At 44.7% G+C, this 27,900-nt stretch overlaps 1 protein-coding gene and 1 long non-coding RNA gene across 3 annotated transcripts in view; both read left to right on the top strand.

Moving 5' to 3' along the window:
• The window catches only part of LOC117512769 (IQ motif and SEC7 domain-containing protein 2-like), a 143,463-nt gene that overhangs the window by 19,485 nt on the left and 96,078 nt on the right, over positions 1-27,900 (top strand). The window lies entirely within an intron of this gene.
• LOC117512771 lies at positions 70-27,513 on the top strand. The gene is made up of 3 exons (XR_004561379.1): positions 70-187; positions 18,472-18,478; positions 27,501-27,513. It is a non-coding gene; the product is annotated as an uncharacterized LOC117512771 (long non-coding RNA).

Genomic DNA, 27,900 nt, shown 5'->3' with positions numbered 1-27,900 from the left:
ATGTTTGTTCTAAAATCTGTTGTTACGATGTGTATAAAGAAACGTGGGCATTCATGTTACCTTTAAACAGCGGTATTTATGTCCATCAACAATAACAACTCCAAGAAAACAGTTCTAATATGCTACTATAACATATTACCAGTTCATTTCATGGGACAATACATGAAATTCATCAAAAAACAATGATGTAGGTTATGACTAACTGTCATTACAATTTATAGAATCATATACCTTGACACCAAAATTAAGTTTGTTCAACCAGTGATTCTTGAGATATGGGGTCATGTTTCTCAGAATAATGTGAACATGTTACAATACACTACACAGTTTGTTTAATAATGAATTACTTGTTTTATAATTTGTCCAGTTATTTGGTTAAGGGTCCTATCCCACTGGGCTGTGACCGCTTTCGAACAGCAAGTGCAAGATAATGCACTTGATTTTGCGGGACATTCACTCGGTGTCTCAGTTCCCTCACTTGAGTCTCAGGGCATCACACACATTGTGTCTGTATTTTGAACAGTTCAAAGTTGGCGAGTTGACAAAGGTCCTCACCACACAGTCCCACACATTCCCAGAAGCTTCTTGAGCACCAGGAAGTGCTCTGAATGTGGTCCCCGCAACTCGGAATGCACGAGAATCATTAGAGAATTCTGCAAGGGGTTGACAATAGGTAAAACAACATTGTGAGAGATTGGACACAAAAATGAGGATCTGACATTCCCTGTGGGAGACATTCACAAGCTGCCCTGGTAGCATGCCAAAATAGTGGAGATAATCAGAGAGAGACAGCACCTCTGGAAGAGGCTGAGGGAGTACAGCAGCTGCGGCTCAACTGCTTACCCGTGTGCACTCATGTTCAGCCGGCTGGACACACCTGTCCGTGACAGCTGGGATTATCTTTAATTTTTATATAGAGAACCACAGCAGGAGAATGCATGCACAGAGGTGGGCTTCAGCACAGTGGTGGATGAATACTGGTCATTCCTGAGAACCATTCCTGAGAAGCATGTGATCCATGCTCTTCCCAGCTCTTCCTGCTGGACATTACATATTTCATCCTGCGAGAAATCCTTCTATAAGTGGGTGAGTGCCCTGTTCAGTTTTCATTCTCTTTTATTTTTTCTCCTTTGTGGAGCCATGCTACGCTGTTATTATTTACATATTTATTATTATTTTATTATTAATTTAATTTTATTATTATTTACAGGGCTGTGCCTTACTGGGTACAGTCGGGAGAATTTCCACAGCCTCTATTCACGTAATAGCAGGATAACACCAACTGAGCACTTTGTGTTATCATTTCAATTGCAAGTGCCGTTAGACATCTGTGAGAGTGCCACATGGCATTCATGTGAAAATCAGCAGATCCTTACATCTGCGAAAGCCATGTTGCTTGGCATTCGAGCAGTACTCACGTCATATGTATGCAGACGTCTTGGTTGCGAGTCCATGCAGTATTCGGCTGACATTTGGCCGACATTCTGGCCACATGTGCTAACGTGTCGTTAGCACCAATTCAGTGAAAATTTGACTGCAATTTGTCACTCATTCGCATGTTTGGTCGCAAAGTTGCGTCTCCAACTGCTCTCCGACAGTCGCAGTCCAGTGGGATAGGAACCTAAGTGCATTAGTTTCGTCAGCTTGGTGAGTGGGTTGCACACACAGTACATGGTTTAAAGATATTTATCAAGAAACACTCTTGACATGAAATGTTGATGACACGCTTGTGTTATTCTGTACAACAAAGCGCACTCTTCCAGTCACATGTCCTTGCTTTGGTCATTCCAGCCTTCTGGCTGTACCTCTGCACTTAATTCGTCATCACCTTTGGTACGTGATGAGCGAACATCAGTTCAGTTTTTCTCTATTTCTGAAACATCAGTGCTGTGAAATATGTAGTTGCTGTGGAAACTGTAAAGATGTCCTCAAGGCACTTCTGATATTTCATTTCCATCTTCTTCCATCCAGCCCTACCTCCCTGCACCTTGCCAGCGCTGTGCATGTGTGGAGGAACGTCACGTAACCTCCTCCCATTTTCCTCTTGCTCCCCATCAACCCACAGTTTGGAGCAGCTTCATCTGATCTAAGTGGCAGCTGCGTGCAGATAACAGTGGTGTCCAAAGATCCGGAGTAAAGATTAGCACTGTAAAGTTGTTATTAGCCAGCAGTGCAGAGGATCAAGTGTGCAATAAGCCTGACGTCCAGTCATCAGCAGGTTAAATGTCCCTACATAGTCATCCTGGCAGTGTCCAACTCTGACAGGGAGGAAATTTAGACACAAGCGATTTGGATGTTTGGCATTTATCTCCACAGAGTATAAGATGATCATTTCCAGGTTTTCATCCTCCACTTGGATCTGGATCAAAATCCAGATTTTACCGTTTTACCTCCTTCAATGAGGTTATGTTTTTGCCCCAATCTGTTCTTTCTCATTTTTATATTTTTATTTCTGATTTGTTAAACATTGATTTTTCTAGCAGAGCTAAAACAAGCAATTTTAAACTTTTTTTTAATCCTGACAGACCATTTTAATAGAACTCACAATAATTAAGCTTAAATAAATTGACATTTAATTCATTTAAAAATACAATTTTAAAAATAAACCTGGAAGATAATGTAGGGGTAGGGTTTGTAAAAGGGGTGGAGCCACAACTTTTTTTTTTTAACATAGTAAAATAGAACATTTTAATCACCGCATCTCTGCAAAACTTTGGGCTTATTCTACAACATTTTACATTTTGAGGTGCATCTGTATAAAGGAGCATGGCCAGGAGAGATGAAATCTGCATTAAGTAAATTTTGGAGCTGGGAAGTTAAAACTTTAATTTTTATTTATTTATTACCTCTGTGCGTTCAGTACACAAAGTAATTAAAAACTGATGGCTGCCTCCAGGTTTGCCCTGTTACTTTGCTATTAATAGCAAACACTTGTCAGGTCACATGCCGTTCAAGTAGCAAACTGAAGAAAGAAAGAAGCGCAAAAAAAAGACAAAGATTTTATTTTCTCAGTGATTTTCTAACACATAGCGTAACATTACAAATTAATGTAAAAAAGTAAGTCCCTTCAGCTTCTCCCTTGTTTTTCACTCGGGGTCGCCACAGGAAAGCCGAAGTGGATCTGCATGTTTTATGTCGGATACCCTTCTTGACACAACTCCACATTACATGGAGATATGTGGCAGGGGTGGGATTTGAACCGGGAACCTTCCTCACTGAAACCAAGCACACTAACCACTTGGCCACTATCCCTGCACATTACAAAAATAATGTGCTTTCTTTAAAATAATCTTTAAAAATATTAATTTTAATCAAACATAATGTGGAGAATGTCAGATGTGTAAATCCAGGTTGAGAAATCTTTCCCGAGTTACAGAGTAAGAACTTTGACTTCTGGTGGCGTGTTCTTTGATCTCCTCCCCAAGTTGAAGATTGGCATTTCCATGTTCTTAGTTTCCTCAAGGTGCTTCATACACGTAAGGTCTAACCTTACCAACCCCCAGAGCAAACACACAGGTAATAGTGGTAAGGAAAAACTCCCTTTGATGATTTGAGGAAGAAACCTCAAGCAGACCAGACTCAAAGGGGTGACTCTCTGGTTGGGCCATGCTACAGACACAATTTACAAAACAAATATACAGGGAGTTCTTGCTGGTGCACAGGATGGGAGGCTTGCAGAAGAAGACAGTAGTTTTCATTAAATGCAGCGTATCATTGCAAGACATGTCAATTTATCAATGGAAATGTTCTCATCAAAGTTGCCAAAAAAGGTTGGTTCTGCACTGGAATAGGTTCTATTTTCATGTGGAGACACAAAAAAGAATAAATTTGAAAAATGTGTTTGAGGAAACTATCACAAGAACCTATTTTCACATATCTTTGTGAAGATTCTCACCTAGAATAGACGAAAAGCCAATGGACGTTTGGCAAGACTTTATTTTTTAAGTTGAGGTACGCAATTGTAGTCCACCAGGGGTAAACTGAGTTGATTGGACATGATTTAGAAAGGGACACAGCTGTCTACATGTAAGGTCCCATTCTTGGCACAAATCTGTGGAAGGGTACAGAAACATTTCTGCTGCTTTGAAAGGCTCCAATGAGCACAGTGGCCTCCATCATCCATAAAATGAAGAAGTTTGGATCCACCAGGACTCTTCCTAGAGCTGACTGCCCATCTAAACTGAGAGATCTGGCAGAAGGGCCTTAGTCAAGGAGGTGAAGAAGAATCCAGAGCTCCAGCATTCCTCTGTGGAGAGAGGAGAACCTTCCAGAAGGACATCCATCTCTGCAGCAATCTACCAGTCAGGCCTGTATGGTAGAGTGGCCAGACGGAAGCCACTCCTTAGTAAAAGGCACATGACAGCCCACCTGGAGTTTGGAAGGAAGAACAAAAAAAAAAAAAGAAGAGGAATCAGCCAGTGAGTTGACTGATGACATGAGTTGTCTATTGACAGGAGCCCCAATTTATGCTCCATTCACAGCCTTATAGGGAGAAACGATCAACAGTTATGATAAATCTGACTTCAGAAATCCAATCTACGTATCTGAATTGACCTAAGCACAAGTTTTCACATCTTAAATGTAAATAATGGCGAAGCAGTCAGCCAGAGAATTGACAGTGATTAGAAGCACAGAATATGCATTTTCCATTGACAGCGCAAGACAGCTGTAGCGCATCAACCTTCCAAGACACCGGGGCCGCGATCCGCTAGGGACAGACCTTTTGTACAGCTTGACCCTATCTAGTAAATCTGTGGTACATACAGATTAGTTCCAAAAATTGAGATTGGCATCTGACCCAAACCAAGTGAATACTGATATTTTGACCAATGAAATAACATTTTCAAATCAGTTTGAAATAAGGTGTGTATGTACTCACAGCCTCTTCATAAATGCTCGCTACTCAGCTAGATTGTTGATGTTAGCCAAATATGTTAGCTAGCTAGCTTGCTTAATAATGAGGATTAATAAACATAGTGCTCATATAAATGCATTTAATTAAAAACTTTCACATGTTCATTATTATTTTAGTATTATTTGAGTATTGAGAAAAAAACTGCTCATAAATTTCTTGCAGCAATCAAATCTACGCCAACAAGTCTTACTGCAGAGAATAGTGGATGACCAAACGCTGCTGCAGGTCACACTATTTTTAGAGCTCCCTCTACTGGATAATTCTTGTAAATAGCAATTAATAAAACATTGAGAAGTGGGTTACTGTGTTTTACTCTCATTAGTTACAGTTCGAAAACATGTATAATATAACCAATATTACATGTTTTAATGGTTTTACAAATATTTAATGACCTGGATGCTAGTCATATGTTATTATGTAGGTGCTAGCATGTTGTAAATAGTACTACTGCATTCCTCATCCTTGAATATGTAGGATTAGCCACCGAAATTAAGAGCCTTGATGGTCTAGAGCTTGAGCAACTGATAAAACAACAACCCATGGCAGCCATCTTGGAAAATGGCTGCTTCTGCGAGGCCCCTATAGCCAAAGATTATCTGGTTGGTATGGTCTGTGAGCCAAATTTCATGCTTTTATCGTCAAAGTCACAATTTCCTCAAATATTGCGCATATCTGCTCCACTATAAATGGATCCTTTTCATTTGATTGGTGAATTGTATGTCACGTGACAGTTGTTATTTGTTCTATTGAATGAGCGATGTCCTGTACCATGCAGTTTGGTTCTATTGACTGTGCATTTGTGACCTATACATTTTGTTGGGAAAGTGTAAGTACACGGACCCACAACAGGGGGCGCAAATGAACGGACAATGGAATAGGTCAAATAACAACACTTTACTGTTGCGAACGTGCACAACAAACACAACAGATTACACAATAGATCAAAGGTCAAATTACAAGGTGTCGTGTGGGCAGGCTCGAAGATAGGAGACGCCTGTCCAAAGCAGAACCGGAACCACACGATTTCCTCCGCCACCAGACCCCGGGAATACTGGAGCCGCCAAGTCCCGAACTCCCAGGTGACCGCTGCCTCCGCGTGTCGGACCTGGTACTGCTGGCGAGGAACAAAAACACAATTAAACGTGGGTGCGTCTGCACCCAGCAATCTGCACGGCAGGGAAGCTACCTCCACCTCTCGTTGGAGAAAAAGTCTGTTATCACTCACAAAAATCACAACAAAAAGGCTTTCTATCAAGCAGTCAGGCTGAGGATATTACCTTTCAGGTAGAACGATATCTCGGCAAAGAGGTGGAGATGACGTCTTGCTGATATACCGATGCAGATCAATCAATCAATCAACTTTTTTCTTCTATAGCGCCAATCACAACAAACAGTTGCCCCAAGGCGCTCCATATTGTAAGGCAAGGCCATACAATAATTATGAAAAACCCCAACGGTCAAAACGACCCCCTATGAGCAAGCACTTGGCAACAGTGGGAAGGAAAAACTCCCTTTTAACAGGAAGAAACCTCCAGCAGAACCAGGCTCAGGGAGGGGCAGTCTTCTGCTGAGACTGGTTGGGGCTGAGGGAAAAAAACAGGAAAAAGACATGCCGTGAAGGGGGGCAGAGATCGATCACTAATGATTAAATGCAGAGTGATGCATACGGAGCAAAAAGAGAAAGAAACAGTGCATCATGGGAACCCCCCCACAATCTACGTCTAAAGCAGCATAACCAAGGGATGGTCCAGGATCACCCGATCCAGCCCTAACTATAAGCCTTAGCGAAAAGGAAAGTTTTAAGCCTAATCTTAAAAGTAGAGAGGGTATCTGTCTCCCTGATCTGAATTGGGAGCTGGTTCCACAGGAGAGGAGCCTGAAAGCTGAAGGCTCTGCCTCCCATTCTACTCTTACAAACCCTAGGAACTACAAGTAAGCCCGCAGTCTGAGAGCGAAGCGCTCTAATGGGGTAATATGGTACTACGAGGTCCCTAAGATAAGATGGGACCTGATTATTCAAAACCTTATAAGTAAGAAGAAGAATTTTAAATTCTATTCTAGAATTAACAGGAAGCCAATGAAGAGAGGCCAACACGGGTGAGATATGCTCTCTCCTGCTAGTCCCCGTCAGTACTCTAGCTGCAGAATTCTGAACCAACTGAAGGCTTTTTAGGGAACTTTTAGGACAACCTGATAATAATGAATTACAATAGTCCAGCCTAGAGGAAATAAATGCATGAATTAGTTTTTCAGCATCACTCTGAGACAAGACCTTTCTGATTTTAGAGATATTGCGTAAATGCATGGATGAGTGGTGACAGCTGTCACAGGTGATGAGTGTCAGCTGTCACCCCGGCTGCTCCTGTGAGGCGGCAGCGCCCTCTGGTGCCTGGAGCCCGCACTCCAGGCAGGGTGCCCTCTGGTGGTGGTGGGCCAGCAGTACCTCCTCTTCAGCAGCCCACACAACAGGACCCCCCCCTCAACGGGCGCCTCCTGGCGCCCGACCAGGCTTGTCCGGGTGGCGGCGGTAGAAATCGGCCAGGAGGGCCGGGTCCAGAATGAAGCTCCTCTTCACCCAGGAGCGTTCTTCAGGTCCGTACCCCTCCCAGTCCACCAAATACTGGAAGCCCCGGCCCATCCTACGGACATCCAAAAGCCGGCGCACAGTCCAAGCCGGCTCGCCATCGATGATCCGGGCAGGAGGCGGTGCCGGACCCGGAGTACAGAGGGGTGAGGTGTGATGTGGTTTGATTCGGGACACGTGAAATACAGGATGGATCCGCAGTGACGCCGGCAGCTGAAGCCTCACTGCGGCTGGACTGATGACCTTCTGGATTTTGAAGGGACCGATGTAACGGTCCTGTAACTTGGGGGAGTCCACTTTGAGGGGGATGTCCTTTGTCGACAACCACACCTCCTGCCCTGGCCGATACGCAGGGGCCGGGGTCCGCCGACGGTCTGCATGGGCCTTTGACCTCATCCGGGCCCTCAGCAAGGCAGAACGGGCGGCACGCCACACCCGACGGCACTTCCGTAGGTGGGCCTGGACCGAGGGCACACCGACCTCTCCCTCAACCACTGGAAACAAAGGCGGTTGGTACCCCAGACATACCTCGAAAGGGGAGAGGCCGGTGGCTGACGACACCTGGCTGTTATGGGCATACTCGATCCAGGCCAGATGGGTACTCCAGGCCGCCGGGTGCGCGGCTGTCATGCAACGCAGGGCCTGCTCCATCTCCTGGTTGGCCCGTTCTGCTTGCCCATTGGTCTGGGGATGGTACCCGGATGAGAGACTCACCGTGGCCCCCAGTTCCCGGCAGAAGCTCCTCCAGACGTGCGAGGAGAACTGGGGACCGCGATCTGAGACAATGTCTGTTGGGATCCCATGCAGCCGGACGACGTGGTGAACCAGGAGGTCCGCTGTCTCCTGGGCCGTCGGGAGCTTCGGGAGGGCCACGAAGTGGGCCGCCTTGGAGAATCGGTCCACTATCGTGAGGATGGTGGTGTTGCCCTGGGACGGCGGGAGACCCGTGACAAAATCCAGGCCGATGTGGGACCAGGGGCGATGGGGCACGGGCAGCGGCTGGAGCAGACCCTAAGCCCTACGATGGTCAGCCTTGCCCCTGGCGCAGGTGGTGCAGGCCTGGATATAATCCCGGACGTCGGCCTCTAGGGACGCCCACCAGAAGCGCTGCCGGACAACTGCCACGGTTCTTCGCACCCCTGGATGACAGGAGAGCTTAGAGCCGTGACAGAAGTCCAGGACTGCAGCCCTAGCTTCTGGTGGGACGTAAAGTCTGTTCTTCGGCCCAGTTCCGGGGTCCGGGCTTCGTGCCAGGGCCTCCCGGACGGTTCTCTCTACGTCCCAGGTGAGGGTGGCCACGATAGTGGACTCCGGGATGATGGGTTCCGGTGGATCCGACAACTCCGTTTTGACTTCATCTTCATGTACCCGGGACAAGGCATCCGATCTCTGGTTCTTGGTCCCAGGACGGTAGGTGATCCGGAAGTCAAAACGGCCCGAAGAACAGTGACCAGCGGGCTTGCCTGGGATTCAGCCGCTTGGCGGTCCTGATATACTCCAGGTTCCGGTGGTCAGTGAAAACCGTGAATGGCACGGACGTTCCCTCCAACAGATGTCTCCACTCTTCAAGAGCCTCTTTCACCGCAAGGAGTTCTCGATTGCCGACGTCATAGTTCCGTTCGGCCGGGGTCAACCTGCGGGAAAAATAGGCACTTGGGTGAAGGACCTTATCGGTCTTCCCGCTCTGGGAAAGCACAGCTCCTATCCCTGAGTCCGAGGCGTCCACTTCAACCACTAACTGGCGACTAGGATCGGGCTGCACCAGAACGGGTGCAGACGAGAAGCGCCGTTTCAACTCCTTGAACGCGGCATCGCAACGATCCGACCAGGAGAAGGGAACTTTTGGTGAGGTCAGGGCTGTCAGGGGGCTAACTACCTGACTGTAGCCCTTAATGAACCTCCTGTAGAAATTAGCAAAGCCGAGGAACTGTTGCAGCTTCCTACGGCTAGTGGGTTGGGGCCAGTCTCTCACCGCCGCAACCTTGGCCGGATCAGGAGCGACGGAGTTGGGGGAGATGATAAACCCCAAGAAGGACAAATAGGTGCGGTGGAACTCACACTTCTCGCCCTTCACAAACAGCCGGTTCTCCAACAACCGCTGCAGGACCTGACGTACATGCCGGACATGAGTCTCAGGATCCGAAGAAAAGATGAGTATATCGTCTAGATATACGAAGACGAATCGGTGCAGGAAATCCCGCAAGACATCATTAACTAATGCTTGGAACGTCGCGGGGGCGTTGGTGAGGCCGAACGGCATGACCAGGTACTCAAAGTGACCTAATGGGGTGTTGAATGCCGTCTTCCATTCGTCTCCCTTCCGGATCCGAACCAGGTGATACGCATTTCTAAGATCCAGTTTAGTAAAGATTTTGGCTCCATGCAGGGGGGTGAACACGGAATCTAATAATGGCAACGGGTATCGGTTGCGAACCGTAATCTCATTCAGCCCCCTGTAATCAATACATGGACGAAGTCCGCCATCTTTCTTGCCCACAAAACAGAAGCCTACCCCCATCGGGGAGGTGGAGTTCCGGATCAGCCCGGCAGCTAATGAGTCTCGGATGTAGGTCTCCATTGATTCGCGCTCAGGTCGTGAGAGGTTGTACAGCCTGCTGGACGGGAACTCAGCGCCCGGAACCAAATCAATGGCACAATCGTACGGACGGTGCGGGGGAAGGGTGAGTGCCAGGTCCTTGCTGAAGACGTCAGCAAGATCGTGGTACTCAACCGGCACCGCCGTCAGATTGGGCGGGACTTTGACCTCCTCCTTAGCCTGGGAACCGGGAGGAACCGAGGATCCTAAACACACCCGATGGCAGGTTTCGCTCCACTGAACCACCACCCCAGACGGCCAATCGATCCGGGGATTGTGCTTTAACATCCATGGGATGCCCAAAATCACGCGGGAGGTGGCAGGAGTTACAAAAAACTCAATCTCCTCCCGGTGGTTTCCAGACACCACCAGAGTTACTGGTGGTGTCTTGTGTGTGAGAAAAGGGAGGAGGGTGCCATCTAGTGCCCGCACCTGCAATGGCGTAGGAAGCGCCACCAGAGGGAGCCCTACCTCCTTTGCCCATCTGCTGTCTAGCAGATTCCCTTCTGACCCCGTGTCCAGCAGTGCTCGGGCTTGAAGGGTTAAATCCCCGCTCAGGATTGTGACTGGGAGTCGTGTGGCAATTTGTGTGTGTCTCACTTGAATGTCTTGACCCCCCCTTAGCCCAGTCTCTAAGGGCGAGTGTTGACGTTTTGGCCGTTTGGGGCAGTCTCTCTGTGTGTGCTCGGTTGAGCTGCAGAGAAAACACTCTCCACGGATCAGCCTCCCCATTTTGGCCCTGTGCGTTTCCCTAACAACGTCAGCAGGGGGAGCTGTTGCCCCACAAAGCACTGCGGCTGTGGAGCGTGGGGAGGGTGGCCCCTTTTCAAACCCGGAAGGGAGAGGGGCGGCGCGTATCCGGTCACGTCCTTCGCCTCGCTCCCGACGGCGTTCCTCTAACGATTGTCTAATCGTATAACGAGATTAATAAGCCCGTCTAAATCCCGCGGTTCGGCCTTCGCCACAGGAGCTCCTTCAGGACCACCGACAGTCCGTTTACGAAGGCGGCGCGGAGGGCAGTGTTATTCCAGCCGGACCTCGCAGCCGCGATGCGGAAGTCGACTGCATAAGCAGCTGCGCTCCGGCGCCCCTGTCTCATTGACAGCAGCACGGCTGAAGCGGTCTCTCCTCTATTTGGGTGATCGAACACTGTTCTGAACTCCCTCACAAACCCATCATATGTCAGAAGGAGCCGTGAATTTTGCTCCCAAAGCGCTGTAGCCCAAGCGCGTGCCTTGCCGCGAAGCAGATTAATTACATAAGCTATCTTACTAGCATCAGTCGCGTACATGACGGGACGTTGTGCGAAGACGAGCGAACACTGCATAAGGAAGTCCGCGCACGTCTCCACCAACCTCCGTACGGCTCTGGAGGGCTTATGTATGCTTCAGGGGAAGGTGGGAGGGGTCGTTGAACGACCAGTGGAACGTCACTGTTACGCACGGGTCGACAGGAGGGAGAGCCGCAGCAGCGCCCTGAGGGCGCGCCTCCACCTGCACGGCGAGAGCCTCCACCCTGCGGTTAAGGAGGACGTTCTGCTCGGTCATTAAATCCAAACCGAGCCGTAAAAACGGTTGAGGATCCGCTGCAACTCACCGATCATTCCTCCTGCGGGCGCCTGTGCGCCCTGTTCTTCCATTGGCCGTTCAACAGCCGGTTGACGCCCATCGGGATCCATGACGTTGGCCGAGATATCCTGTTGGGAAAGTGTAAGTACACGGGACCCACAACAGGGGGCGCAAAATGAACGGACAATGGAATAGGTCAAATAACAACACTTTACTGTTGCGAACGTGCACAACAAACACAACAGATTACACAATAGATCAAAGGTCAATTACAAGGTGTCGTGTGGCAGGCTCGAAGATAGGGGAAGCCTGTCCAAGCAGAACCGGAACCACACGATTTCCTCCGCCCCCCGACCCCGGGAATACTGGAGCCGCCCAGTCCCGAACTCCCAGGTGGCCACTGCCTCCGCGTGTCGGACCTGGTACTGCTGGCGAGGAACAAAAACACAATTAAACGTGGGTGCGTCTGCACCCAGCAATCTGCACGGCAGGGAAGCTACCTCCACCTCTCGTTGGAGAAAAAGTCTGTTATCACTCACAAAAATCACAACAAAAAGGCTTTCTATCAAGCAGTCAGGCTGAGGATATTACCTTTCAGGTAGAACGATATCTCGGCAAAGAGGTGGAGATGACGTCTTGCTGATATACCGATGCAGATCAGATGAGTGGTGACAGCTGTCACAGGTGATGAGTGTCAGCTGTCACCCCGGCTGCTCCTGTGAGGCGGCAGCGCCCTCTGGTGCCTGGAGCCCGCACTCCAGGCAGGGTGCCCTCTGGTGGTGGTGGGCCAGCAGTACCTCCTCTTCAGCAGCCCACACAACACATTTTGCTCTACTGAATGACTCCATACCGCGGTGTTTGCAGGGACATCTTTAGTTACTATAGAAGCGCTGACAGATGAAGAATTAATGAAGTTGATGGATTCAAGAAAGCAGAATTATGTTTACACACATTGTTGAGCTGCACAGTTGCTCGCTGAGGTCAGCGGTGTGTCACTGGGTGGCCTGTGAGGCGGAGTCAACTGCTGGCTGAGGACAGTCCTCTCTGTGTCCCATTGCTTTTTTCATCTAATTCCAAACAGAAACACCTGTTTAATTTCAAGTAAAATATCAATGTGGATCTGTTTAGGTGTCACACAAAACAAATAATGAATGTTTGATTGATTAGAAATTCATGTACTTAAAAATGCAAAATGTAAAAGCACAATACTTTTAACAGTACATGTAAAATTCTGAGGATAATGCAACAAGTCGAAGACTTGCTCCCATTGTGGTACTCAAAAAAAACAACAAATAAAACAAGAATAAACCAAAACTTTGCATTCAATATTCTTTCATATTGTCCTTCACCAAAATATAGAATGGAGTGTTCCATTCAACTTGGTGAAAGAAAGATGGAATGTTCCATTGCACTTGTAACCATACATTATTTATATGCTAATGGACCATCTAAGATGTCTGTGCTCCAGTATTTCTGTTGAGTGAAATTTTTATTTTGATTTAATTTGTATGTTAGCCCCAAGTTAACACTAATTACCAGGTAGATCGACTGATTGTGGTTACTCAGCCAATGTGACAATCACAGTTTTAATACCCACACCAAAGATCCCCATTATGGAAACCACACCTAGTCCACAAAAAATGTGTTAATTAAACACCTGAACCAAAGTTAGGCTGTTAGCTTTGTTTCACTTGTTTTGGTAGCTGCAAGATGTGAGGTGTGTTCAGGCTCCATTCTTCCCACCCAGGTCTTGCCCACACTCGGAGTCCTTTTTGAGCTTCAAAACCACTCTTTTAAAAAGCGATGATGTCACAGCAGGTTTGTCCTCTGTGTGTGTGTGTGTGTGTGTGTGTGTGTGTGTGTGTGTGTGTGTGTGTGTGTGTGTGTGTGTGTGTGTATATATGTATGTGTGTGTGTATGTATATGTATGTATATGTATATATGTATATGTATGTATATGTATACTCAACAAAAATATAAATGCAACACTTTTGGTTTTGCTCCCATTTTGTATGAGATGAACTCAAAGATCTAAAACTTTTTCCACATACACAATATCACCATTTCCCTCAAATATTGTTCACAAACCAGTCAAAATCTGTGGTAGTGAGCACTTCTCCTTTGCTGAGATAATCCATCCCACCTCACAGGTGTGCCATATCAGGATGCTGATTAGACACCATGATTAGTGCACAGGTGTGCCTTAGACTACCCACAATAAAAGGCCACTCTGAAAGGTGCAGTTTTGTTTTATTGGGGGGGGATACCAGTCAGTATCTGGTGTGACCACCATTTGCCTCATGCAGTGCAACACATCTCCTTCGCATCATCCGTGAAGAGAACACCTCTCCAACGTGCCAAATGCCAGCGAATGTGAGCATTTGCCCACTCAAGTCGGTTACGACGACGAACTGGAGTCAGGTTGGGACCCCGATGAGGACGACGAGCATGCAGATGAGCTTCCCTGAGACGGTTTCTGACAGTTTGTGCAGAAATTCTTTGGTTATGCAAACCGATTGTTTCAGCAGCTGTCCGAGTGGCTGGTCTCAGACGATCTTGGAGGTGAACATACTGGATGTGGAGGTCCTGGGCTGGTGTGGTTACACGTGGTCTGCGGTTGTGAGGCTGGTTGGATGTACTGCCAAATTCTCTGAAATGACTTTGGAGACGGCTTATGGTAGAGACATGAACATTCAATACACAAGCAACAGCTCTGGTTGACATTCCTGCTGTCAGCATGCCAATTGCACGCTCCCTCAGATCTTGCGACATCTGTGGCATTGTGCTGTGTGATAAAACTGCACCTTTTAGAGTGGCCTTTTATGTGGGCAGTCTAAGGCACACCTGTGCACTAATCATGGTGTCTAATCAGCATCTTGATATGACACACCTGTGAGGTGGGATGGATTATCTCAGCAAAGGAGAAGTGCTCACTATCACAGATTTAGACTGGTTTGTGAACAATATTTGAGAGAAATGGTGATATTGTGCATGTGGAAAAAGTTTTAGATCTTTGAGTTCATCTCATACAAAATGGGAGCAAAATCAAAGTGTTGCGTTTATATTTTGTTGAGTGTATATATATGTAGTGTATGATATATAATGTTATATATGTATGTATGTATGTATGTATGTATATGTATGTGTGTATGTATATGTATGTATATATGTGTATGTATATGTGTGTATGTATATGTGTATATGTATGTGTATGTATTGCCCACAAAAAGGCCACTCTGAAAGACTCTAGGTGCAGTTTTATCACACAGCACAATGCCACAGATGTCGCAAGATTTGAGGGAGCGTGCAATTGGCATGCTGACAGCAGGAATGTCAACCAGAGCTGTTGCTCGTGTATTGAATGTTCATTTCTCTACCATAAGCCGTCTCCAAAGGCGTTTCAGAGAATTTGGCAGTACATCCAACCAGCCTCACAACCGTAGACCACGTGTAACCACACCAGCCCAGGACCTCCACATCCAGCATGTTCACCTCCAAGATCGTCTGAGACCAGCCATCGGACAGCTGCTGAAACAATCAGTTTGCATAACCAAAGAATTTCTGCACAAACTGTCAGAAACGTCTCAGGGAAGCTCATCTGCATGCTCGTCGTCCTCATCGGGGTCTCGACCTGACTCCAGTTCGTCGTCGTAACCGATTGAGTGGCAAATGCTCACATTCGCTGGTGTTCTCTTCATGGATCAATCAATCAATCAATTTTTTTATATAGCGCCAAATCACAACAAACAGTTGCCCCAAGGCGCTTTATATTGTAAGGCAAGGCCATACAATAATTATGTAAAACCCCAACGGTCAAAACGACCCCCTGTGAGCAAGCACTTGGCTACAGTGGGAAGGAAAAACTCCCTTTTAACAGGAAGAAACCTCCAGCAGAACCAGGCTCAGGGAGGGGCAGTCTTCTGCTGGGACTGGTTGGGGCTGAGGGAGAGAACCAGGAAAAAGACATGCTGTGGAGGGGAGCAGAGATCGATCACTAATGATTAAATGCAGAGTGGTGCATACAGAGCAAAAAGAGAAAGAAACAGTGCATCATGGGAACCCCCCAGCAGTCTACGTCTATAGCAGCATAACTAAGGGATGGTTCAGGGTCACCTGATCAGCCAGACGTAACTATAAGCTTTAGCAAAAAGGAAAGTTTTAAGCCTAATCTTAAAAGTAGAGAGGGTGTCTGTCTCCCTGATCTGAATTGGGAGCTGGTTCCACAGGAGAGGAGCCTGAAAGCTGAAGGCTCTGCCTCCCATTCTACTCTTACAAACCCTAGGAACTACAAGTAAGCCTGCAGTCTGAGAGCGAAGCGCTCTATTGGGGTGATATGGTACGAGGTCCCTAAGATAAGATGGGACCTGATTATTCAAAACCTTATAAGTAGAAGAAGAATTTTAAATTCTATTCTAGAATTAACAGGAAGCCAATGAAGAGAGGCCAATATGGGTGAGATATGCTCTCTCCTTCTAGTCCCCGTCAGTACTCTAGCTGCAGCATTTTGAATTAACTGAAGGCTTTTTAGGGAACTTTTAGGACAACCTGATAATAATGAATTACAATAGTCCAGCCTAGAGGAAATAAATGCATGAATTAGTTTTTCAGCATCACTCTGAGACAAGACCTTTCTGATTTTAGAGATATTGTGTAAATGCAAAAAAGCAGTCCTACATATTGTTTAATATGCGCTTTGAATGACATATCCTGATCAAAAATGACTCCAAGATTTCTCTGCCATCCAGAGTAAGGATCTGGTTAGACACCATGTTTCTAAGATTTGTGGGGCCAAGTACAATAACTTCAGTTTTATCTGAGTTTAAAAGCAGGAAATTAGAGGTAATCCATGTCTTTATGTCTGTAAGACAATCCTGCAGTTTAGCTAATTGGTGTGTGTCCTCTGGCTTCATGGATAGATAAAGCTAGGTATCATCTGCGTAACAATGAAAATTTAAGCAATACCGTCTAATAATACTACCATGTATAAAGTGAATAAAATTGGTCCTAGCACAGAACCTTGTGGAACTCCATAATTAACTTTAGTCTGTGAAGAAGATTCCCCATTTACATGAACAAATTGTAATTTATTAGACAAATATGATTCAAACCACCGCAGCGCAGTGCCTTTAATACCTATGGCATGCTCTAATCTCTGTAATAAAATTTTATGGTCAACAGTATCAAAAGCAGCACTGAGGTCTAACAGAACAAGCACAGAGATGAGTCCACTGTTCGAGGCCATAAGAAGATCATTTGTAACCTTCACTAATGCTGTTTCTGTACTATGATGAATTCTAAACCCTGACTGAAACTCTTCAAATAGACCATTCCTCTGCAGATGATCAGTTAGCTGTCAGTGAGCCCGCAGACTCAGTAAGCGAATCAGAGGCAGTGAGAGCAATTGCCCGCCTGATAAGGATGCAGAACACAATGTGCTGTTAAAAAAAAAGAAGCAGCAGCTTGCAAAATTGCACTAAAAAAATCTGCAAAACTGCGAGGCCGTGAAAGGGAGTTATGTTCTAAAAATAACCCGCAATAGGCGAAATCCGCGAAGTAGTCAGCGTTATGTTCTAAAAATAACCCGCAATAGGCGAAATCCGCGAAGTAGTCAGCGTTATTTTTTACAATTATTATAGATGTTTAAGGCTGTAAAACCCCTCACTACACAGTTTATACAGTTTTATAAAACAGGCATTAACATTTTCTCACTTTTCTCTCCTGTGCAAACACTCAAATTTCAAACCTTAGTAGAAAAAAAAAACATTTTCCTATAAATAATTATGATGGCTTTTAGAACTAACAAATTTAATTTTAACATTCAACCTATGAGGTTGGACACATAAGAAATTATTAATAGTGACTCACCAGTATTTACAGTTCCTCTGACCGCGCCTCTTCGTCATGGCGCCACTCCGCTGTCCGGATTGGCTGATTACTCGGGTGGTATGAAAAATATACCCGTCCACGAAAAGGGTGTATTGCTATTTATTCTTTAGTGTTTTATCCAATCATATTGGCATATCATTTATAGGTATATGATAATGATCGATATGAGCTTTTGACCAAAATCCCAGTATCAGAGCTATTTTTACTGATATGAAAATTTATTTTGCAAAATAATCAATGCAAAAAACTGCTGGAAATAGTGTCATTAATAGTTTGTCCACCAGACCAACATTGTTTACAGTGTTGTCATGTATGGCTAGGACCCCATCACCCCTTGGTCCCATTAGTTACAAGAGAAGTGACCAGCTGCCATTCATTTCAGAATTTGTGTTTACACAGATGAGAAACAAGTGGTTGCTATGTCACCAGTTAGGTGGATCTAAAACGGATTAGAAGTCTTATACTGAGCGATGCAACAGGGTGACTGTCAGTCCGAATGAAGGCATAATAATGACAGCATGACATACTTTGGTTGGTTATAGTTATTGTAATAAGATGTATGTATAAATGGTAAAACATCAAACCCCAATTCAGTTTCTTTCTCATAAGGATTTTATAAGGAAATGTTAGGAATCATTGACATTTTTTATGTGTATATCGGCAGATATACAGTGAGGAAAATAAGTATTTGAACACCATGCGATTTTGCAAGTTCTCCCATCATGGAGGGGTCTGAAATTTTCATCTTAGGTGCATGTCCACTGTGAGAGACATAATCTAAAAAAAAAAAAAAATCTGGAAATCACAATGTATGATTTTTTTTAAAAATTTATTTGTATGTTACTGCTGCAAATAAGTATTTGAACACCTGTGAAAATCAGTGTTAATATTTGGTACAGTGTAGCCTTTGTCAATTACAGAGGTAAAACGTTTCCTGTAGTTTTCACCAGGTTTGCACACACTGCAGCAGGGATTTTGGTCCACTTCTCCATACAGATCTTCTCCAAATCTTTCAGGTTTGGAGTTTCAGCTCCCTCCAAAGATTTTCCATTGAGTTCAGGTCTGGAGACTGGCCAGGCCACTCCAGGACTTTGAAATGCTTCTTACGGAGCCCCTCCTTAGTTGCCCTGGCTGTGTTTGGGGTATTGTCATGCTGGAAGACCCAGCCATGACCCATCTTAAATGCTCTTACTGAGGGAAGGAGGTTGTTTTCCAAAATCTCACAATACCTGACCCCATCCATCCTCCCTTCAATACGGTGCAGTCGTCCTGTCCCCTTTGCAGAAGAGCACCCCCGGAGTATGATGTTTCCACCCCCATGCTTCACGGTTGGGATGGTTTTCTTGGGGTTGTTCTCATCCTCTAAACATGATAAGTGGAGTTGATTCCAAAAAGCTCTATTCTGGTCTCATCTGACCACATGACCTTCTCCCATGCCTCCTCTGGATCATCCAGATGGTCACTGATGAACTTCAAACGGGCCTGGACATGTGCTGGCTTGAGCAGGGGGACCTTGCTGCCCTGCAGGATTTTAAACCATGACAGCATCATGTGTTACTAATGTAATCTTTGTGACTGTGGTCCCAGCTCTCTTCAGGTCATTGACCAGGTCCTCCTGTGTAGTTCTGAGCTTTCTCAGAATCATCCTTACCCCACAAAGTGAGATCTTGCATAGAATCCCAGACCGAGGGAGATTGACAGTCATCTTGTTTCTTCCACTTTCTAATAAATAATCATAACAGTTGTTGTCTTCTACCAAGCTGCTTGCCTGTAGTCCATCCCAGCCTTGTGCAGGTCTACAGTTTTGTCCCTGGTGTCCTTAGACAGCTCTTTGGTCTTGGCTGTGATGGACAGGTTGGAGTGTGATTGACTGAGTGTGTGAACAGGTGTCTTTATACAGGTAACAAGTTCAAACAGGTGCAATAAGAGGGCTTCTTAAAGAAAATTAACAGGTCTGTGTGAGCCAGAATTCTTGCTGGTTGGTTGGTGTTCAAATACTTTTTGCAGCAGTAACATACAAATAAATTATTAAAAAATCATACATTGTGATTTCCGGATTTTTTTTTTTTTTTAGATTATGTCTCTCACAGTGGACATGCACCTAAGATGAAAATTTCAGACCCCTCCATGATTTCTAAGTGGGAGAACTTGTAAAATCGCAGGGCGTTCCAATACTTATTTTCCTCACCGCAATATTGTAATTGCATCTGCCCCCAAAAATCCATTATGTAATCTCTAAATGTTTATATAATTTTGTATATGTATGTCGGTCAGTTTTTTTTTTTTTTTAGTGAGTGAGAAGACGAGATAGATGATGCTCCTGGTAACTCAAATCCCAAGAGTTTATATTTGTCGTCATTAGTGGCATCATGATCTGAGAATGATAATCCACACCAGGTTGTTTAGGTGAGGATTTCATAAATACATGTTGACATCACAGCAGATGCTTTTTTTTTTTATTTAAAATTTCCAAAGTGTGCAAAAGTGTAACTTTGGCAAATTCATGCTAATATGTGAAACAAGTAGAGAGACAAATGAGCTTCATGAGACATTAATTAGTGTGACCAGAGTATAATTACTACTGGCCCAGGGGTGATCATTACTGCTGTGCATGTTTGGTGTCGTCTTCTTCTTCTTATTCTCTTCTTCTTCTTTTTAAGGTTGTGTAGCCTTGTAGGCCATCTCCCGGGACGTCCATGATTAGACGTCTAATGTGACCCTGCCGTCTGTCACGTTTGGATGATGTGGCGGTTTGTCGCTGCAAGTGAGAGATGGCACCCTCCGTTGTGGACACATGCAGACGGTGCAGCTGTGCTCACTGGATGCGAAAACGGGGGCAGCAGGAGGTCTCAGTGATGCACTAAGCAGAATTATATAATGTCAGAAAAACCCGGACCTGAGCTGTATTTCTCTGCCGCCGACCGTGTGAGCGTTCAGGAGCTCTAAAGAGCCCGCTGAAGCGGCTTTCATTCCCTTTTTCCTGCTCTTATCTCACACTATATGCCATCCACTCATCCATCTCCCTCTCCATGCAGGGCATTATGGGTATGTGCACGATACTCGTCAAATTGACATGAATTCAGTTTGGGAAATATGGAGAGCGTTAATGAGCTTTTGTTTCACATGAAGCTTAATTTGCTAATTTTGTGCAGCTTGACTAAATGACCCCCCCTCTAACCCCCTCTCTCTGTCTCTCTCTCTCACATACCCACGTTCTCTCCCCTCACAGCTTCTGTTTCCCACTGCTGCAGATATGACTCAGACAAGCTGCAGAAATTACTTTTGTGCCATTCTTTTTCCTTCCCCTATCAGTTTCTCCTTTCGCTGTCACCAATTGGCTCCACTGATGTTTCGTTCTTTGCACCAACACCGAGATGATCACGTGGCCGTTGTGACTTGTGTTGCTGAGCCTGACCAGCTCTAAACACACTTTGTGGATGAAACTCTGCAAAGCTGCAGCGGCTGCTTTCGGAACACTGCAGCTTTTTTCTTTCTGTTTCAGTACATCTCCTTCAATGCAGCGTTTTCTGCGCTGCTAATGATTTCTGATGATGCAGCCTTGCTTGACGCACGTTTTAAATGATGGATGTGTGTAGGAGGTAACTACGTGGGTGGTGTTTCTACCTCCCACTCTCTGTTACTGTGGCTTGGTACTGTATCTGCACGTACTGTATCATCTCGCTCTCTTTTTTTTGGTATCAGCCACGGCTTGAGCTCGGACACTTGTTACTCAGAATTTGTGAGGTCATACGCTCTCACATATAAAAGAAAAGCGCTCAAATCCTCCATGGGACGCTACTCAGTGAGCTCGGCTTTCTCTGTAGTCATATTTATTGCAAACACCCAGAATTCCCAACGTTGTGTACAAACTCCACAAATGATCAATTTAAATGATAACACATTTAATCAGCTGAAGGATAAAGGCACCTTTTTTGACAGCCTCACTAATATTAAAGTATTGTTAGCAGTCAAGACCCTGAGTGCTTTATTCATCATTTACAATTGGTATCTATGAAAGAATGTGGAAAAAAAAATCTGTGGTGCCAGAAGTAGACCTCAAAATGAACTCGAGGAGTTTTTCCAAACCTGAAAATTGTATGGTGTTGTTATTAATGTGTTCTTGTATTTTATGATTACCTACAACGTACCTTTTGGCAGGGGTGCCGCCAGGGATTTTGGGCCCCATGAAGAGAAATCTTACTGGGCCACTACCCCCATATTATTTTGTCAGTATTATAATTGTGTTAGGGGCCTCTCTGGGCCCCTTTCAAGCAAGAGCCCCTCGAATCCTTCTTCTTATTCTCCTTTTTGGCACCCCTGCCTTTCGGTGCTGCATCTGAAGTCCTGTGGACTCTGTACCGGACCCCTGTGGTGAAGAAAGAGCTGAGGCAGAAGGTGAGGCTCTCGAGTTACCAGCCCATTTACACTCCTATCCTCACCTGTGTGATATTTGAGTAGTGACTGAAAAGAATAAGATTTTAGATACAAGAGGTGGAAGTGAGGTTCCTTTATTGGGTGTCTGAGCTTAGCCTCAAGGAAAGTGTGAGAAGTTATAATATCCAAAGCCACTGAGGTGGGTCAGGCATCTGATGAGACCCCCTGGTCATGTCCATCTGGAGGTCTTCCAGGCTCATCCAAGGACAAACTGGAGGGATTATAATTCACAGATGGCCTGGTAACACCTTAGGATCCCCCAGGAAGTGTTTGAGGGCTAGGCAGGCATAGGAAAGTGTGGGAATGGCTGCTTAGTTTGAGGCCATCATGACCTGGACCCAGATAAGCGGCGGCAGAAAATAATAAATGAATGAATATCTTTCTGGTGATATTAAAATAGGAACTCTTTCCTGTGCCCTACATATGTGCTAAACAAAATGACAGGAGCTGACTTCCAAGATTGGTGCAAGGTTGATATAAACCAGTATATTGAAAAAACAAGTAAGTTTTGTATCGCTAACATAGACTAGGTCTGTGAGCATGCACTGGTGTTGTGCATTGCCGCATTCATTACACCATGTAACCACCCTCTAGGTCCTGGATAGCACCCACCCAGTACATCCCTACGTCTAGAATGTAAGCATCTATCTACTGCAGCCAGGTGAAACATGGGCATCTCCTTGACCTTATCCATCCACTGGCGTTTTCAACTCTGAGGCACTATACGTGCTGGATAGAAACCCATCACTTGGTCAAAATGCCATAGCTGATGCCCTCACAAAGAAAATGATGGTCCTCATCTCAGTCTCCCAAAGTATCTGTTTGTTTGACACAAGTGTCACTCCAGTGGTACCAAGGATCTTCTGAAGAGACCTAACATTCCACTGGCACACCAGTGATTACTGTACTGATGCTATATACACCACAGAAACGCCTTGGGCATGAATGGCCCCCGCCCAGGCAGACAACACATTCAGATCATAGATTGTTGGCATTATTTTGTTATTGTGAGCCTACAGTCAATGCAACTCCTGCTTGCAAAATTGACCCAGAATGCAGTTCTTCATCAACATCCCATTTTTTTTCTCTGTCCCATTATTTACAATGTTTGATGTCACTGTTTCATTTTACATGTCTGGGAGCAAGTTTATCTGATTTTGAGTGTGTGTGCCATGAAGGCTTGGAGAAGAAGCTGTATTGGTTAGTGAGCCAGCTGTGGTATGGACATGGGACTTTGAAACAGTTAGCACTGCTTACTATCTGACTGTGGCTGGGACAAATGAAGGAATCAAAGACACAAAGGTGATGATGGTAATCGGAGGTTTTCATGGTTTCATGACCGGTGAGTGGAATTTTTGAATATCGAAGCATATGTAGCCCCTGTGAAGTCAGAGTTTCAAGCTAGCTACAACCATATCCCGCTAATTTTACACCTCCTGAAATGGCACACACAGCCGCCACGTAGAATGTTGTCCTGCTGTCCGACACAGTCTGGCTTCATACGGCTTTGTATGTTTCAATGAACTTGCACGACTTTCTTTTAGGCACATGTAAAAATAAAAACATAATTCCCAGGTGTTGCAAAAGAAAACTATCCACTGTGCAAGAGTGACTAGAAGGTCAGCTGTCTGACAAACTACACGAATGTTGTGGCACAATGCATTCTGGGTCAATTTTGCCAATAGGGAGACCCTTTTATACCTTTTGACCAATAAGTGAAGTCGCTCCTCAGCATGCACAATGAATCATGGGTACTCCAAAGGTCATCGTGATAAATTTGACCCGGAAGTGATAAGTCACCAATGTTTGATGGTAACGTAAAAGGTCAATGCAAAAAGCAGTGAAAAAGTTGATTTAGGACACGATTTTGGACAGGACAGATGAATTCAGGGAAATGGATGGTACAGGGATGAGTTTGGAGGATTTTCAAAGATAGGGAGTGGGGAATTATAAAAGCATTTTTGAAAAAATGAGGATAAGAAAAAAGGAATTGGTGGCACAAGCGTCATGAAATGACATGGCAATCTGGATTCGGAACAAGTCGTCCATCAAAACGAGGCAGATTATGAATCACTACTTAGGACTAATGAGGGGAAATGATACCAGACCCCATGAAGAATAACATCAAAAAGTAGACGGAGAAGGACGAGTGTGCCAATAAATGTTAGCATGTTTGTTCTAAAATCTGTTGTTACGATGTGTATAAAGAAACGTGGGCATTCATGTTACCTTTAAACAGCGGTATTTATGTCCATCAACAATAACAACTCCAAGAAAACAGTTCTAATATGCTACTATACATATTACCAGTTCATTTTCATGGGACAATACATGAAATTCATCAAAAACCAATGATGTAGGTTATGACTAAACTGTCAATTACAATTTATAGAATCATATACCTTGACACCAAAATTAAGTTTGTTCAACCAGTGATTCTTGAGATATGGGGTCATGTTTCTCAGAATAATGTGAACATGTTACAATACACTACACAGTTGTTTAATAATGAAATTACTTGTTTTATAATTTGTCCAGTTATTTGGTTAAGGGTCCTATCCCACTGGGCTGTGACCGCTTTCGAACAGCAAGTGCAAGATAATGCACTTGATTTTTGCGGGACATTCACTCGGTGTCTCAGTTCCCTCACTTGAGTCTCAGGGCATCACACACATTGTGTCTGTATTTTGAACAGTTCAAAGTTGGCGAGTTGACAAAGGTCCTCACCACACAGTCCCACACATTCCCAGAAGCTTCTTGAGCACCAGGAAGTGCTCTGAATGTGGTCCCCGCAACTCGGAATGCACGAGAATCATTAGAGAATTCTGCAAGGGGTTGACAATAGGTAAAACACATTGTGAGAGATTGGACACAAAAAATGAGGATCTGACATTCCCTGTGGGAGACATTCACAAGCTGCCCTGGTAGCATGCCAAATAGTGGAGATAATCATGAGAGAGACGCACCTCTGGAAGAGGCTGAGGGAGTACAGCAGCTGCGGCTCAACTGCTTACCCGTGTGCACTCATGTTCAGCCGGCTGGACACACCTGTCCGTGACAGCTGGGATATCTTTAATTTTTATATAGAGAACCACAGCAGGAGAATGCATGCACAGAGGTGGGCTTCAGCACAGTGGTGGATGAATACTGGTCATTCCTGAGAACCATTCCCTGAGAAGCATGTGATCCATGCTCTTCCCAGCTCTTCCTGCTGGACATTACATATTTCATCCTGCGAGAAATCCTCTATAAGTGGGTGAGTGCCCTGTTCAGTTTCATCTCTTTATTTTTTTCTCCTTTGTGGAGCCATGCTACGCTGTTATTATTTACATATTTATTATTATTTTATTATTATTTAATTTATTATTATTTACAGGGCTGTGCCTTACTGGGTACAGTCGGGAGAATTTCCACAGCCTCTATTCACGTAATAGCAGGATAACACCAACTGAGCACTTTGTGTTATCATTTCAATTGCAAGTGCCGTTAGACATCTGTGAGAGTGCCACATGGCATTCATGTGAAAATCAGCAGATCCTTACATCTGCGAAAGCCATGTTGCTTGGCATTCGAGCAGTACTCACGTCATATGTATGCAGACGTCTTGGTTGCGAGTCCATGCAGTATTCGGCTGACATTTGGCCGACATTCTGGCCACATGTGCTAACGTGTCGTTAGCACCAATTCAGTGAAAATTTGACTGCAATTTGTCACTCATTCGCCTGTTTGGTCGCAAAGTTGCGTCTCCAACTGCTCTCCGACAGTCGCAGTCCAGTGGGATAGGAACCTAAGTGCATTAGTTTCGTCAGCTTGGTGAGTGGGTTGCACACACAGTACATGGTTTAAAGATATTTATCAAGAAACACTCTTGACATGAAATGTTGATGACACGCTTGTGTTATTCTGTACAACAAAGCGCACTCTTCCAGTCACATGTCCTTGCTTTGGTCATTCCAGCCTTCTGGCTGTACCTCTGCACTTAATTCGTCATCACCTTTGGTACGTGATGAGCGAACATCAGTTCAGTTTTTCTCTATTTCTGAAACATCAGTGCTGTGAAATATGTAGTTGCTGTGGAACTGTTAAAGATGTCCTCAAGGCACTTCTGATATTTCATTTCCATCTTCTTCCATCCAGCCCTACCTCCCTGCACCTTGCCAGCGCTGTGCATGTGTGGAGGAACGTCACGTAACCTCCTCCCATTTTCCTCTTGCTCCCATCAACCCACAGTTTGGAGCAGCTTCATCTGATCTAAGTGGCAGCTGCGTGCAGATAACAGTGGTGTCCAAAGATCCGGAGTAAAGATTAGCACTGTAAAGTTGTTATTAGCCAGCAGTGCAGAGGATCAAGTGTGCAATAAGCCTGACGTCCAGTCATCAGCAGGTTTAATGTCCCTACATAGTCATCCTGGCAGTGTCCAACTCTGACAGGGAGGAAATTTAGACACAAGCGATTTGGATGTTTGGCATTTATCTCCACAGAGTATAAGATGATCATTTCCAGGTTTTCATCCTCCACTTGGATCTGGATCAAAATCCAGATTTTACCGTTTACCTCCTTCAATGAGGTTATGTTTTTGCCCCAATCTGTTCTTTCTCATTTTTATATTTTTATTTCTGATTTGTTAAACATTGATTTTTCTAGCAGAGCTAAAACAAGCAATTTTAAACTTTTTTTTAATCCTGACAGACCATTTTAATAGAACTCACAATAATTAAGCTTAAATAAATTGACATTTAATTCATTTAAAAATACAATTTTAAAAATAAACCTGGAAGATAATGTAGGGGTAGGGTTTGTAAAGGGGTGGAGCCACAACTTTTTTTTTTTAACATAGTAAAATAGAACATTTTAATCACCGCATCTCTGCAAAACTTGGGCTTATTCTACAACATTTACATTTTGAGGTGCAATCTGTATAAAGGAGCATGGCCAGGAGAGATGAAATCTGCATTAAGTAAATTTTGGCGCTGGGAAGTTAAAACTTTAATTTTTATTTATTTATTACCTCTGTGCGTTCAGTACACAAAGTAATTAAAAACTGATGGCTGCCTCCAGGTTTGCCCTGTTACTTTGCTATTAATAGCAAACACTTGTCAGGTCACATGCCGTTCAAGTAGCAAACTGAAGAAAGAAAGAAGCGCAAAAAAAGACAAAGATTTTATTTTCTCAGTGATTTTCTAACACATAGCGTAAACATTACAAATTAATGTAAAAAAGTAAGTCCCTTCAGCTTCTCCCTTGTTTTTCACTCGGGGTCGCCACAGGAAAGCCGAAGTGGATCTGCATGTTTTATGTCGGATACCCTTCTTGACACAACTCCACATTACATGGGGATATGTGGCAGGGGTGGGATTTGAACCGGGAACCTTCCTCACTGAAACCAAGCACACTACCACTTGGCCACTATCCCTGCACATTACAAAAATAATGTGCTTTCTTTAAAATAATCTTTAAAAATATTAATTTTAATCAAACATAATGTGGAGAATGTCAGATGTGTAAATCCAGGTTGAGAAATCTTTCCCGAGTTACAGAGTAAGAACTTTGACTTCTGGTGGCGTGTTCTTTGATCTCCTCCCCAAGTTGAAGATTGGCATTTCCATGTTCTTAGTTTCCTCAAGGTGCTTCATACACGTAAGGTCTAACCTTACCAACCCCCAGAGCAAACACACAGGTAATAGTGGTAAGGAAAAACTCCCTTTGATGATTTGAGGAAGAAACCTCAAGCAGACCAGACTCAAAGGGGTGACTCTCTGGTTGGGCCATGCTACAGACACAATTTACAAACAAATATACAGGGAGTTCTTGCTGGTGCACAGGATGGGAGGCTTGCAGAAGAAGACAGTAGTTTTCATTAAATGCAGCGTATCATTGCAAGACATGTCAATTTATCAATGGAAATGTTCTCATCAAA

The sequence above is a fragment of the Thalassophryne amazonica genome, chromosome 6 (assembly GCF_902500255.1).
Source record: "Thalassophryne amazonica chromosome 6, fThaAma1.1, whole genome shotgun sequence".
Lineage (NCBI taxonomy): Eukaryota > Metazoa > Chordata > Actinopteri > Batrachoidiformes > Batrachoididae > Thalassophryne > Thalassophryne amazonica.
Note: the sequence above shows the minus strand (reverse complement) of the source record. Positions and strands in the feature narration are given on the sequence as shown.